We start from the raw sequence: 8,555 nt of genomic DNA, 5'->3' as shown, positions 1-8,555 counted from the left end.
AACTCATTCAACAAATATGCTACATAGGGGTGATCAAGACAGATAGGCAGGATCTCTGCCCTCAAGGGGCCTTCTGGTATTTCAGACTTTTGTCAGTTTGGTTAGAGTTAGTTTTTACCCTCAGAACCCAATGTTTCCTCGGGTGAAGTCATAGAGTTTTTGCCCCTATAAAGTGGAACATTGGAACTTTGGTGACTTCAGCGAAGCTCACTCTTACTGGAGCAAGTATTTATAACATTTTGACAGGGGTAATTATTTTTTTGGCTGGAATTTTTCTCTCTGAAAAAATTATTTCTCTTTCACCTATCCCATCCTTCCCCAGACTGTAGTTTTAGTTTTGGTTTAAAATTTTATAGTAGTAGCATGTACTTGTCTTTGTTAAATTTCTTTCAAATGTTTTCAAACATTTTGGGATTTGTTTCTCTTTTTGCAAAGCATTAACAATCCAACTTAACTCAATATAATTTATCAAACTACTATGGCATTGTATCAGGATTAGGTTCAGTGGCATGTAACAGAAAAACCTAGATGATAGAGGCTTAAATAAGATAGAAGCTTATTTCTTTTTTGCATAAAAGAATTTTGGAGGTAAGCACTCCAGGATTGGCATGGAGGGTTCACAAATTTGTCAGGGAGCCAGCCTCTTTCCTACCCACTATTATGCTATCCCTAGGGTATGGCTATTCTCCTCGTGGTCCAAGATGGCTGAAAGGGCTCCAGTCATCATATCATGTCCCAGGTAATAGGATGGAGAGTAGGCAGAAGAAGAGTATAACTCCTTTCTTTTTATGACTTCTTTAAAAAAAAATAGAAGTCCCAAATAACGCTTAGATCTCAACAGCCAGAATTTAATAATGTGGCCACACCCACTGCAAAGGAGACTGGGAAATGTAAGATTTTAGTTGATTGGCAATAGGACCATGAAGGAACGAGAGAATAGATAAGAGAGGGTAATTTGAAATCTCTGCCACAGGTACTTTTCCTGTAGTTGGTATTTGATAAAAATTTATTGATTCATTTTTATAAACTTGACAATTATATTCTTAGAGGTATCATTCAAGTTGTCAATAAAGATAATGAATCTAAGATTTTCCCTTTTTATTTTATGATATCATATAGCATATCATTACATTAACTGCATCTAAAGTAAACTCACCTGGAATTCGTTTATGCAAAATGGGAAATATATAGGAAGAATATGGGGGAAATCCTTGGAAGAGGCAAACCTAAGCAGAAGGAAAGGCAGAGATTCCATCAATTGTCAAGAAAACCTGGAACTGGGAATTCGAGTATAACAAAGACATTTTCTGCATCCTCTCTGCTTCCTGTCCATTGACTGTATTTTCTCAATACAGAATGTATTTTTTCCACTTGGCAAAAAAACATGTCCAATGACATTTCCCAGATTTTATATCTAGGTGAGACTTGGCATGACCTCTCTTCCAAAGTCAAAATCTTGGAGGAATGGCTTCCTTGGCTCATCTTGGGTCTGATATCCACCTCTTGAACAGTTAGCTGTGGTCAAGGGGACAGTCAGCGGTAATATGACTTCTCTAGCTGCCATCATATGATAGAATTTTGAAATGGGAGGAGCGTTTTTATAGGAAAGGTGTATACTGGCTACACAATTGTATAGACTTCACTATAATTATATATTATGGAAAAACATAGGTCAGCGGCCTGAATTAAATGATAAAGGAGAACAGGCTCTATCTTAATAAAAAAAAAAAGTTGATTTAGCAATAAATAAACATCCTTTGATATGGCTGCAATATATAGAATGTTTACTATGTGTCAGGCATTTTGCTAAGTGCTTTTTATTTTTTATATAAATTTATTTTATTTTTGGCTGCATTGGGTCTTTGTTGCTGCACGCCGTCTTTTCTCTAGTTGTGGTGAATGGGGGCTACTCTTCGTTGTAGTGTGCGGGCTTCTCATTGCGGTGGCTTCTCTTGTTGTGGAGCACGGGCTCTAGGCATGTGGGCTTCAGTAGTTGTGGCTCGCGGGCTCTAGAGCTCAGGCTCAGTAGTTGTGGCGCCTGGGCTTAGTTGCTCCGCTGCACGTGGGATCTTCCTGGGCCAGGGCTCAAACCCGTGTTCCCTGCATTGGCAGGTGGATTCTTAACCACTGTGTCACCAGGGAAGCCCGCTAAGTGCTTTTTATATGTTGAGTCACTTATTCCTCACAACTCTATGAGTTAGAGATTGTTATCCTCTTTTACAGTTGGAAAAACCAGGGCTCATGGAGGTTAAGTACCTTTTCCAAGATCATATAGCTAATAAGTAAGCTACTTTTGTCTTGATTTCAAAGTTTTTAACTACCAGGGTAATATACTGTCTCATTACTTCTCCATCTTGAGTTGGAAACTATTGTCATTTTTTTAAAAGTTTAATTTAATTTTTTTATATAGCAGGTTCTTATTAGTTATCTATTTTATACAAATTAGTGTACATATGTCAATCCCAATCTCCCAATTCATCCCACGCTCCCCCCCTCACCCTGCTTTCCCCCTTTGGTGTCCATACGTTTGTTCTCTACATCTGTGTCTCTATTTCTGCCTTGCAAACCGGTTCATCTGCACCATTTTTCTAGATTCCACATATATGCATTAATATACAATATTTGCTTTTCTCTTTCTGACTTGCTTCATTCTGTATGACAGTCTCTAGGTCCATTCACGTCTCTACAAATGACCCAATTTCATTACTTTTTATGGCTGAGTAATATTCCATCGTATATGTGTACCGCATCTTCTTTATCCATTTGTCTGTCAATGGGCATTTAGGTTGCTTCCATGACCTCGCTCTTGTAAATAGTGCTGCAGTGAACATTGGGGTGCATGTGTCTTTTTGAATTATGGTTTTCTCTGGGTATATGCCCAGACTACGGTCATTTCTGATGAATCAATTATTAGGTTTTTTTCCCCTTCAGTTCTGCCATAACAATGCTATGTGAACTTCATAAATTTTGTAACATACCTGGGTCTTCTCTTCACCTGTAAAAAGACTGAGTTGAATCAAATTACTTTTCCCCCTTGTTAATGCAAGTAATATTTTATTTCTGAAGGCAAGAGTATGAGCTATTATATTTTAAAAATTTTTAATTCATCCAGTATTTTTGAGTGCTTCTTGAGCTAGATCTGTGTTAGGAAATGTGATGAAATTAACGATATTCAAGGTGTATTTTCTGCTTACAGCATTTTGGAGAAACAAACAAGCAGAATTATTATTTTGCAGATTTAGAAGTCCACAGAAGATTAGCCTTCAGGAGTGATATAACCTTCAGCTCAGTCATATCTTCAAGTGTTCTTCTCTCTGTTTGCCATCCTTAGTGTGTCGACTTCATTCTAAGTTTAGTTCCTCTTGTGGTTGTTGGATTGCTGCCAGTGGCAATCTGGGTTATAGGCTGACCTGTTCATACCTGGTAGGAAAGAGAGAATCTTCTCCCCAAAGCATGGGCTCAAAATCCTTCCCTTCAGTTGATGGGACCAGTTTACCCCAGGACTACAATGGTTTTCGGGTGTAATAATTAGGGTAGTCTAGGACCTAGCATAACTTAGATTCTAGGTCACACAGCAGTAAAAACAAAAAAACCCCCAAATCTCAGTAGCTTAAACAACAAAGGTATAGTTTTTACTCAAACTATATATCCATTCTGACTTGATAAGGGTGGGAGGTGGGCTGTTCCACATTGTTCTTTCTTGGGGACCTAGGTTGACAAAGGCTGTATCATCTTCAACAATACTGGTCTTGAGACTGGGGAAGAGTAACACTAGATGGACTTATACTTGCAATTAGGTGTTTTATCTGGAAGTGACACATATCACCTTTATCCACAACCCATTATAGACTAGTGACTATAACTAGTCACATGGTCCACCGAACTACAAGTGTTGGGGTGGGTGGCAGGGATGTAATCTCTGTACGTGCCTGGAAAGACAGGGTAAGCCTTACGAGTCTCTACCATACAAGGGAATTCATTTACTGATTGACTCAGACTAATTGAGTTGCCCTTCTGTAGCCAGAGGTTGGATGGTTACCTAAAAAACAAACAAATAAAAATAAAAACAAGGAACTCAATAAGGAAGGAACAGGAGTAGATATTGAATAAGAAATCAACAGTGTGAACTATCTGATACTTTATCCTAATGGAGAAGACAGTAATTTCAGCCATGCAGGCAAGTCACAAGGAGGGATAGTTTGGCCAGTTTCATCAGTCTTTACATCAGTCACTTTATTTAACCTTCTGATTGGAAAGACTGGCTTTGGCTCTTTAACGAGTAGGTGTAGTTAGACAGAGTTTCTATTTAAGGAGTTGACTCAAAAGTGACTTAAAATATTTATTGGATTTGAAAGTATGGGCTGTTTTTCCATATTTCATTGTTGTAGTTACTGCCAATGGTGTGTCAAACTAGCTAGGTTTATTGTTTTAGAACTGGCAAACAACTAAAGTTTATCTAGTCCAACCCTTTTATTTTGCAGATGAGAAAACTAAGGCCGAAATTGGTAAAATGATTATCTCAAGGTCACACCTTCTTGCCTGTAGTAATAACAATGCTGTCCTTTGGATGATTTGCTGCAAAAAGGAATCCTCTAAGTAAAACGTAGATAGAGCAATAATTAGAAAACAAGAGCAATTAAAATTTATCAAGAATGTTTCTAGGGCGGGCTTCCCTGGTGGTGCAGTGGTTAAGAATCCACCTGCCAATGCAGGGGACATGGGTTTGAACCCTGCTCCGGGAAGATCCCACATGCCGCGGAGCAACTAAGCCCGTGTGCCACGACTACTGAGCCTGTGCTCTAGAGTCCGCGAGCCACAACTACTGAGCCTGTGTGCCACAACTACTGAAGCCTGTGCGCCTAGAGCCCGTGTTCCCAACAAGAGAAGCCACCACAATGAGAAGCCCACGCACCACAACAAAGAGTAGCCCCCGCTCGCCACAACCAGAGAAAAGCCCGTGTGCAGCAACGATGACCCAATGCAGCCAAAAAAAAAATGTTTCTAGGGCTGATATTCAGTTGGTCCACAATGACAGAGATGGAGAATTTTCTAAACTATTTGGTAAGTAGCTGCTGCAGAACCTCCTGAGAGCCTCTTCAACCTTTCTCTCTGATCCCCCCAACCATTGTAATAAGGGGCCCACCTCAAAGGGTTGATTTGAGAATTAAATAACGGAGGTAAAGAGCTTATTATGGGGCCTGGCACTCAGCAATATTACACCTCATCTATTATTTTTATTATAGTCATTAATGAAATGGTAGTCAATTTCAAACTAGTTCCTACATGAATGTTCAAAATTTTGGAAATGTGATAGTATTCAAGTTCATTAACTTTGATCTAGCTAATCTCTCAATAAAATGGCCACTCATGTACTCACTAACTTTCATTTTGATCTTTTCCATTGTCTAATGGTTAATTCCTCCTCACCCCATCCACAAAACTCCACAGCTCTAGTTGATAACTAAGAATTTCACGCAGGCTTATGAAAAAGAATAAAATGTATGGACAAGGTTCTATTAGTTCTCAGTACAACATGTCATGAAGAATGTTCTGTACAATGTTTTGTTGAGCAGAACTTGCCTGTAAGTTTTCAGATAAGCAGAGATAGGCGTAAAACCTAGTTGGTGAGGGAGCCATGGAGGAAGTGGTGGAGCAATTCTACTTGCTCAGGCAAATATAAGAAACTAGGGATGATGAGAGGCAGAGGCAGGCAGCTGGGGTAAGAAGAGCTAGAGGGCCTAGAAGCAGAGGGGGAGGCTGGAGCTTATGGAGAAAACAGCCTTTGACAGAGATGTCTTCTGGTGGCCAGAGATGTTTAGAATCTTTTGGGGATATTTTCTCTGTCAGAAATTTAACCTAGCAAGAAGAAGGCAGAGTTTCAGTAATTATCTCTCTTGTGAGAGTAAAAGAAATGTTTTTTCTTTTTTCGGTACGCGGGCCTCTCATTGTTGTGGCCTCTCCCGTCGCGGAGCACAGGCTCCAGACGCGCAGGCTCAGCGGCCATGGCTCACTGGCCCAGCCGCTCCGCGGCATGTGGGATCTTCCCAGACCGGGGCACGAACCCACGTCCCCTGCATCGCCAGGTGGACTCTCAACCACTGCGCCATCAGGGAAGCCCCAAGAAATGTGTTTTTTAAAAACTGGAATTGTTGGGAATTTTATGGAAATTCATTATTGGCCTGGACCTCAATGTGTAAAGATTGGTTCTCACAAATCAGTTGTTTAACCGATACTTCCAGTTCTGAGGTGGCATCTAAATGCTGGGCATGTCCTGGAAAGGGCTTTGATAACAGTGTTCTGTCAGAGGCTGTGACGAACACTGACTCAACAGAACACAATCCGAATTGCTGAAGAACTAGTTTTTGAGTATATTTTAGAGACACCAAAGTTATTTGGTGTTTCAATATATATTATGCCACCCTATTAAAGTGCACTAAATCCTAGATGAACATTCCTTGGACAGAATTTTTTATTTTTTTTTTAGCAGAAGGAGGTAGAGAATATAAATATTTCGATGCCTAGGTTTTTGGAAAGGAAAAATGAAGCCCAGATTAAAAAACCCAGATGTTTTGAGGCAAATATAAATTAAAGCTTTGAAGTTGGAGATCTTAAAATATTATACGAGGTAAGCTTTAAACATGCTTGCTAAAATATTTTTTTAAAGTGCTGTTTAAATTAAAAAGTAAATATCCACCTCATCTCTGACTTCTAAAAATTACCTAGAGTTTGACTGATAAGACTTTGGCTTTAATCTATCTTACTATGGCATAAACCTAAAACTTCTGATAATTTCCAACAACTAAAGTATGTGGCTCTTATAGCAGAATTTTGCTCAATTTATAAGCTTAGAGCAGAAACCTCTTCAGTGGAGGATAGCACCCATGGGTTAGATAAATGATGGTTGAATGATGGTGTCTAAACTCTGAGCTAGAGTATCATTCTGGCTCTGCCAGTATATTTTTGTGTGACCTTAGCTAAGTCAGTCCACTTTTCTCTCAAATTTCTCTTCTTACAGGGAGATAACAATCATAAAATGACTGGAAACTACCACTTCGCTGACAGCTTTTTGTTTAAAGGTCTGAGGATAAATACCAGTCATAAGGTACAGCAAACCTCTTTCAGAGGAAACTGAACTTCTTGAGGACAGGAACTTTTTTCTTCTTTGAATCAGCAGCATCTTATTTGTATTTCTGTAATACAGTTTCTGGCCTATAAAAAGGTGTCAGTAAATGTAAATTTATTAGTGTTTTCAGGCAGATTGCAATCTTGGCAGACCACTGCCTCTTAAGTCTCTTTTCTGTGATCCGTTCATACTCGGCATGTAAAAGGCCGCCTCTCTTTGCTCTGGGATAAGTACCTAAGGCATTTACTTAAAAACACCCAAGTCTAGAGAAATAATTTTTTTGTCTTTAGGGCACCATTTCCTTTCCCAAGGTATTGCACCCCAGGCTTGGGATCTGGGTCCGCAGGCTACAGGGAAGAGTTCGGTACGGGAAGCTCATCCTCCAACCCTCTGATTGGCCGGTTCGCACTCCACTCACGCGGCTCGCGTCTCTGATTGGCCTCCATGGCACTCCCCTCGGCCCGCGACTACTTTGTGTGCCTGGGCTGCGCGATCAGGTCCTCCGGCTCAGCTCGCCGTCTGGGCTTGACTGGTCTAGCTCTTCGGCCCACTGCTCTGCATCGCGGGCGCCAGGAATTTCCCGAGTCCGAGCGGTAGGAAGCATCCTAGGGAAAAGCCCCCTCCCCCCCGCCCCATGTTCTCCTTCCCGTACTGAATAAACTTCCGCTTCGGAGGGGCTGTTGCAGCCGTGGGTCGGGGGAGAGGCCAGGCACCGAACTCGGGCCCTCGTGGCGGCGGTGGGGGGGTGGGTCTTTCTGTCGGGGTGAATGTGGAAGACCAGCTCTCACAAGATAAAACAGGGCTTCGCTAGTCGCATGTGGCTGCGATGCCATTCTACGATCGTGCTGCAAGCTGCAGCGGAGCGGCCAGACCTGGGCTGCAGGGGCTGAGCAGCAGCGATCACTCCTGAAAAGTAGCAACTAGCAAGGAGCCTGCTCCAGATCTCCAATACCAGTGCTCCTTAGGGCCGCGGGCTGAACTGGCACGGGCCAGTCCGTTTCCCGGCGGGCATTCCCCGGAGGTGGCGCTCCCTGGAGTGGAGAGCCCGGCTCCACTCGCGCCCCCTTTAGCCTCCGGCCTTCAGGCGGTAGAGGGCGGCCTACGCTCGTGTCGGAGCCGGCGCCCGCGCGCACAGCTGCTGCCCTGCTGGAAGTCTCCGGCTCCCGCTGTAGCCCGCAACTCAGCCGGGCGGTGGATGCTGCGACTACGTTATCAACGGGTGCGGCGAGAAGGGGGCAGGGAGAAGCCCTGGCACATGCCGGGGTCCCCGTAGGTGGCAGCGGCCAGCGCATGCGCGCCTGCTCCTAGAAGCCTGGAACGCTGAGGGGCGCGCGCCCCCATTCGCGCGCGCACGCTTGCGCTAGCCGAGGTTTCCCCGCCTGCGCTCGTTGTCAGAGCAGCTCCGGCGCGTGCGCGTGTTATCTCCGGCAAC

At 42.9% G+C, this 8,555-nt stretch overlaps 1 protein-coding gene across 2 annotated transcripts in view; it reads left to right on the top strand.

Annotated features, from left to right (window-relative positions):
* Nucleotides 1-7,550: 7,550 nt before the first annotated feature.
* FUT8 (fucosyltransferase 8) overlaps nucleotides 7,551-8,555 on the top strand; it is a 321,926-nt gene continuing 320,921 nt past the window's right edge. For both annotated transcript variants that reach the window (XM_024750842.1, XM_024750839.1), the window contains exon 1: nucleotides 7,551-7,716. The gene's annotated coding sequence lies outside the window, so the exon portion shown is untranslated. The remainder of the gene's footprint in view (nucleotides 7,717-8,555) is intronic.

The sequence above is a fragment of the Neophocaena asiaeorientalis genome, unplaced genomic scaffold (genome assembly GCF_003031525.2).
Source record: "Neophocaena asiaeorientalis asiaeorientalis breed wild unplaced genomic scaffold, Neophocaena_asiaeorientalis_V1.1 scaffold140, whole genome shotgun sequence".
In the NCBI taxonomy this organism is placed as follows: Eukaryota; Metazoa; Chordata; class Mammalia; order Artiodactyla; family Phocoenidae; genus Neophocaena; species Neophocaena asiaeorientalis.
Note: the sequence above shows the minus strand (reverse complement) of the source record. Positions and strands in the feature narration are given on the sequence as shown.